Here is a 7,308-nt window from a genome sequence, read left to right on the forward strand (position 1 = left end):
ACCTGTTATTAGGATAACACCATTTCCATTGTCGTGTCACAGGTTGCTTTCTCCAGCAGGGCCTCTGTGTGACACCATTTTGCTCCTGGAAGGCTGTCGATCTGGTTATAATGATCCCGGAGGATTAGAATGGCTGTATGAGCCCAGTTCTTAGCATTTTGGGCTATTTTATTCAGATATGGAGAATAGGTTTCTTTTGAAAAGTTTTTCAGATGATGAACCACTTTAAGAAGTCTGTGGACTATGTGCACGATAATAGAAAAGTCTGGATCATCTGACTGTACTTTATTCCTCAGAGGTTCAGCCCTTTCATTCAGAGTGTGTTTTAATTCAATTCAATTTTATTTATATAGTGCCAAATCACAACAAAAGTTGCCTCAAGGTGCTTCATAGGTACAGAGAAAAGCCCAACAATCATATGACCCCCTATGAGCAAGCACTTTGGCGACAGTGGGAAGGAAAAACTCCCTTTTAACAGGAACAAACCTCCGACAGAACCAGGCTCAGGGAGGGGCGGCTATCTGCTGCGACCGGTTGGGGTGAGAGAAGGAAGACAGGATAAAGACATGCTGTGGAAGAGAGACAGAGATTAATAACAGATATGATTCAATGCAGAGAGGTCTATTAACACATACTGAGTGAGAAAGGTGACTGGAAAGGAAAAACTCAATGCATCATGGGAATCCCCGGCAGCCTACGTCTATTGCAGCATAACTAAGGGAGGATTCAGGGTCACCTGGTCCAGCCCTAACTATGTGCTTTACCAAAAAGGAAAGTTTTAAGCCTAATCTTAAAAGTAGAGATAGTGTCTGTCTCCCGAATCCAAACTGGAAGCTGGTTCCACAGAAGAGCAGTCTTACATATTTCTTTAATATGTGCGTTGACATGTCTTGGTCAAAAATGACTCCAAGGTTCCTCACAGCGTTACTGGAGGCCAAGCTAATGCCATCCAGAGTAAGAATCTGGTTAGATACCATATTTCTAAGATTTTCAGGGCTGAGTAGAATAACCTCAGTCTTATCTGAATTAAGAAGCAGAAGGTTAGCGGCCATCCAGGTCTTTATGTCTTTAAGACATTCCTGCAATTTAACTAATTGGTGTGCGTTATCTGGCTTCATGGACAGATAGAGTTGGGTGTCATCTGCATAGCAGTGAAAATGTATGCTGTCTTCTAATGATACTGCCTAGGGGAAGCATGTATAATGTAAACAGAATTGGTCCTAGCACTGAACCCTGTGGAACTCCATAATTGACCTTAGTATGTGAAGAGGACTCTCCATTTACATGCACAAATTGGAGACTATTAGATAGATATGATACAAACCACTGCAGCGCAGTACCTGTAATACCTACAGCATGTTCTAATCGCTTTAATATGATATTATGGTCAACAATATTGAATGTTGCACTGAGGTCTAGCAGGACAAGCACAGAGATGAGTCCACTGTCAGAGGCCATAAGAAGATCATTTGTAACCTTCACTAAAGCTGTTTCTGTGCTGTGATGAGCTCTGAAACCTGACTGAAACTCTTCAAATAAACCATTCCTCTGCAGATGATCAGTTAGCTGTTTGACAACTACTCTTGGGGCTGGGCTTGGGGAGGGCTTTCTTATAAAGCAGCAAACTATTTCTCAGGGCTAAATGATGATCCTCTAAATTTGTGACACGCCATTTCCTCTCCAGCTTACGAGTTATCTGTTTTAGGCTACGTGTTTGAGAATTATACCACGGAGTCAGGTACTTCTGATTTGAGACCTTAGTTTTCACAGGAGCTACAGTATCCAGAGTCGTACGTAGTGAGGAGGTAAAAATTATTAACAAGATAATCGACCTCTGTTGGAGTAGTATTCAGATAGCTGCTCTGCTCTATGTTGGTACAGGGCATTGAAGATGATAACAGTGGGTGGATTATATTCTTAAACTTAGTTACAGCGCTTTCAGAAAGACATCTACTGTGATAAAGTCCTCCTCTGCTGTGTAATCATTTATTGTAAATGTAAATGTTATCAGGAAATGATCAGACAGGAGAGGGTTTTCAGGAAACACTGTTAAATGTTCAGTTTCTTTGCCATATGTTAAAACAAGATCTAGAGTGTGATTAAAGTGGTGGGTGGGTTCTTTTACATTTTGGGAGAATCAGAATCAGAAAGGGTTTTATTGCCAAATGTTGAGCGGGTTTACAACATTAGGAAATTGCTGCGGTGCTTCAGTGCAAACATACTGTTATAAATACTGTTATAAATTAAGCTTAAATAGACATGAAAATAAAAATGAGAATAAGAATTAAAAGTGCTAAGTAGATAGATAGATATATACATGATATATACATGAGTGCAGGTGGTGATCAGTGTCAAACATGGAATGATGCAGTGAACACAGCGTAGGGTCATGTGTTAGTGGTGGGAACAGTCATACGGTTATTGTTCATGTGTCCAACAGCAGAGGGGAAGAAACTGTTCTTATGGCAAGAGGTTCTGGTGCGAATGGATGAAGCCAATTGAGTCTAATAACAGATTAAATGCCATGTTGAGGCTGTCATTTTTAGCATCTACATGGATGTTAAAATCACCCACAATAATTATTTTATCTGAGCTCAGAACTAAATTAGATATAAAGTCTGAGAAATCAGACAGAAACTCTGTGTAAGGCCCAGGTGGACAATATATGATAACAAGTAAGACTGGTTTCTGAGTTTCACAGCTGGGGTGGACGAGGCGAAGCATCAGGCTTTCAAATGAATTAAAAGTCTGTCTTGGTCTTTCGTTAATTAATAGACTGGTGTGAAAAATTGCTGCCACACCGCCCCCTCGGCCTGTGCTTCGAGATTTCTGGTAGTTAGAATGACTCGGGGGTGTAGATTCATTTAAACTAACATAATCTTCCTGCTGCAACCAGGTTTCTGTAAGGCAGAGTAAATCAATTTGTTGATCAATTAAGTCATGTACTAACAGAGACTTGGAGGAGAGAGAGACACCTAATATTTAATAATCCACATTTCACTGTTTTACTCTTTGGTTAAGATGTGGATACTGTATTGTTCTTTCTTTGTGATTTTTTTTTTATGTTTAAGTTGTTTGTTGCTGGTTTTTAGTTTGTTTTTTGTCTTTTTGGGAGCTGACACAGTCTCTATGGAGATGGGTTTTTTTGGGGGGGGGGGGGGGGTAGCAGGAGGAGAGAAGCTGCAGAGAGGCGTGTAAGACTGCAACTCTGCTTCCTGGTCCCAACTCTGGATAGTCATATTTTGGGGGGTTTAATTAATTTGTCCATATTTCTAGAAATGAGAGCTGCTCCATCCAAAGTGGGATGGATGCCATCTCTCCTAACAAGACCAGGTTTCCTCCAGAAGGTTTGCCAATTATCTATGAAGCCCACATCATTTCTGGGACACCACTCAGACAGCCAGCAATTTAAGGAGAACATGCGGCTAAACATGTCACTCCTGGTCTGATTGGGGAGGGGACCAGAGAAAACTACATAGTCGACATTCAATATTGATTTTAGTGACCTCCGAGGTAACCGGGTGTCATTACTGCCTACACGAATTATGATTTTACTGAATTTACGTTTACCCTTAGCCAGCAGTTTTAAATTTCCTTCAATGTCGCCTGCTCTGGCCCCTGGAAGACAATTGACTATGGTTGCTGGTGTCTCTAGCTTCACATGTCTGAGAACAGAATCACCAATTACCAGAGTTTGACCCCCGGCGGGTGTGTCGCAGAGTGGGGAAAAATGGTTAGACACATGAATGGGTTGGTGTTGTACCTGGGGCTTCTGTTTAGGACTATGCTTCCTCCTCACCGTCACCCAGCCACCCTCTTTCCCCAGCTGCTTGGGGTCTGCCGGGGAACAGCTAGCGGGGCCTACGCTATCTTCGGCTGCACCAGCTACAGAGGCCTGGCTAGCTACGGGTGAATGAAGGGTGCGAAGCCAAGTCTCCAATTTAGTAATCCTGGCCTCCAGAGCTGCAAATATGCTACATTTGTTACAGGTATCATTACTGCTAAAGGAGGCCGAGGAGTAAGTAAACATCTGACACAATGAGCAGGAAAGTGCAGGAGGGACAGGTGAAGTAGCCATGGTGCTAACGAGTCGGCTACGAGCTAAGCTAGCGCAACAGTACAGAGACAGTGAGTGAATACTTTGGCTATAAATTAGGTAGTGAGTACACAGAAAGTGTGCTTTGGATGAAGCACGTGAAGATTATACTATTGAAAAAAATAATTTATTTAAAAGTTTTTAATTAAATTGCTAAGCAGATAAGCTACTCAGAAACACCACTGTGTTTGAGCAGGAACAGGAAGTGATACTCTATCGCAGAGCCAGCGAACACCAAGTGACATACCGATTGTCTCTGGCAGCTCCTCTTTCCAATCCCTGATCTAGCCCAGTCTGTCCTCCGAGTCGGGCAGAATAATGGCCCGCGATCGGCGGGACTCTGCTGCAGTTCCACTCCTATGTTTGGAAATGCTCTCTCTCACCATCGCCTCCTCATCCTCTCGTAACTGAAGCATAGGTAATCGTTGCCTTAGGGGCGTTAGGATTAGAAAGGGAAAACTGAAGGCAGGGCAGTGCCCATCAACCTCATAGGATTGCCCTGTCTGACCCCTGAAAAAGTTTTGGGAAGCCTTCTTTCCTGTGAGTTTTTGTACTGTTTTATTTGTGTTTTGGTTTTTTTGCCATTCTTTTGTGTCCTGTTGGCTCTGTTATCCTATGTAACTTTTTTTTTCTTTTTCTTTTTTCCATATTCATCTATGTATTTTGAATATTGTATGTATTACTGATTTCACTGTTGGCTTTGTGTCCTAAGTAAAATCTTTGAAAAATTAAATAATAACAAAAAACTGACACTTTTTCTTTATTTGTATTTATTAATAAACAAGTTGTGTGCTCTGCCGCAATGGTTCAGCGAAATTATGGCCTTCCTCAAGTGAAAACCACACCTGGAAAAAAAATAAAATAAAAGGAAAGATGTGGCTGCTAAGCATCTCTTGTGCTTGCTTCAAAGGTCTGAAGTAGAGTGAGGAGTGAGGCCCTAATTTGCCCTCCCGTGAGGTCAAGAAGAATGGACAGTCAGTGGATAAGAAAGCAGAAAGTGACAGAGCAAAGGCATATGTTTCAAATGGATATGCAGTTCAGAATCATGAATCTGATCATTTTCTCTTTCAAAAACCTTTCTGTGCAAACAAAAAACAAACACAACAAAAAAGTGCAGGTATACAGTGGAAGCCAAGATGTCCCAGTTTTACACTGGGATGTGAGTTTACATTTGTGGGTCTGTGTTAAATTTGCCTGAAAATCCTACTTAGGCATGCAACGTGATCTGTAAGTATCAGGCTTTTGGTGCACACAAAGGTTTTTGAAAGAGAAAACTATTGGATTTGTGAAGCTGAACTTTTGCGTGAATGATTACTATTTATTCAGGTTTTAATGTACACATTTGTAAAACAGTTTTGCATGGTCAGATTGCTTCGTATCTGTGTGTGGACTGGATCACATGCTTGTGAGTCCTCAAAAGCTACACACAAATCATTGTACGCATGTGTAAATCTTAGTTTATGCTTGTGGAACGTATTGTACATATTTGCAACACTGTCGACACAAATTTCTCTCCATATTTAATCAACTCCCCAACTTTTTGTCACAGTGAGTGTATTCAGCTCTAGTTGCCCTGCCAGGATTATAAACCAATGGAGTCAGGGCACTGCTCATACACGTATAAAGGTACTCACTGCTAAGCTGAAAATGGTATTTTGTTTCAACAATTTGGAGAAAACTCCTTGGCTTTTGGGTGTGGAGCCAAACATGGTCAAGATGTACAGGGCTGCTTTCCTCATATCTGAGAAACTTGTCTCAGTGGAACAGAGGAAGGGTCTGTTTTTACTAACTGCTCTTTTGGGTCCACATTGTTTTAGAGATCAACAAATTGCATCTGGAGAGGCCCAGCATAAACTTATTGCTCTATTTTCACTCTCCACTTTTCTTTTTTGCACAGCATCATTTGTTCCATATTTTTTTCTTCCTTTCTCTTTGTCATCTGTCTCTTTTTTCAGCTTTCTCTTGCACAGATGTCTATATTTCTCACTTTCTTTTTCCACATCACTATCTTTCTTCTTCTTTCTACTGTCTTTTAATGTGTAAGTCACTAACTGTCAGCTGTCGGCACTGTAGAGTCAGTGTTTACAGCCTGGAATACACAAAGTTGAATGGCTGGTTGGTATCACTTTGGATGGCTTAATTCACATTCAAATGGTCTTTGAATTTCTTCAGCCACTGAATCACTACCATAAAAACCAGAAAAGCAGCACCAGTTAAAACAGAAGCACCCCATTAGGTGTTAAATCATAACCTTCTGTTTTGGTTACAGGTCCGTATGGGACAGCTTGTGGGTCCAGATTCAGACCGCAGTCTGCCTGTTAGTGACCTCTGGCATAGAAGAAAAGTGTCAATAGGGCCTTTTCCTGTGAGACAATACGTGTATTTTTATTTGGGTAAGGTTTCACAAGAAGTTGTTCATATACTTTTCTTCTTGTTTTTTTAATTTAGAAAACAAAGTCTGACAGCTTATTGGTTTTTGTTTGTCTCAGTCTACATCCATGTTGGCATGCTGAAGGAGCATAGCTCAGGTATTTTCCAAAGCAATTGTTAAAATTTACAGATTCTTGTATTTAAAACAATACTTTTTCATACAGTTGTATCAAGTCCTACATTCATATCATTTTAGGAGGTATAAATGAGAAAAAGTGCCCTTAATCCTGTTATCCGGTATTTATTTATTTATTTTTTACTATCACATACTCAGTGTGTATTTGATAACAGGTTGTGTTTTTGTTAATTCTTTTGTTGTTGAGTTTTGGAGGAGCATAAAAAGACTCAAATAATAACACATCAATTTTAAAATTACTATTAAATTGAAAATTATTTTTTAAACAAAATAATATTTCAGTGGAGTCATTTTATTCCGCTGTAGTGCAAATAACATCACACATGGACATTTAATAAATATGTTTTAATAATGTTTTTACAGTTCAAACAAACTTACAGCTTCTTTTCACAGAGCATTAGAGATGTTGTGGTTATGCTGCAGATAGTTTTCAGACGAAGAAAAATGAAGAAGAAAAAAGACTTAACCAACAATATAAATATGAATGTAGAGAGATACTGGGGTTTAGAAACCCAACAGACATCTTCAGTTTACTTCTGAGAAATTTCACCTCATTGACATCATGGCACGCACAGTGCAGTGGTTGATGTACGTTATTGAGCTGCTTGGTCTAAAAATATATAGCTACATCATATAATGTTTGTTT

The sequence above is a fragment of the Simochromis diagramma genome, unplaced genomic scaffold, assembly GCF_900408965.1.
Source record: "Simochromis diagramma unplaced genomic scaffold, fSimDia1.1 OVJJ01000672.1, whole genome shotgun sequence".
NCBI classification, from domain to species: domain Eukaryota; kingdom Metazoa; phylum Chordata; class Actinopteri; order Cichliformes; family Cichlidae; genus Simochromis; species Simochromis diagramma.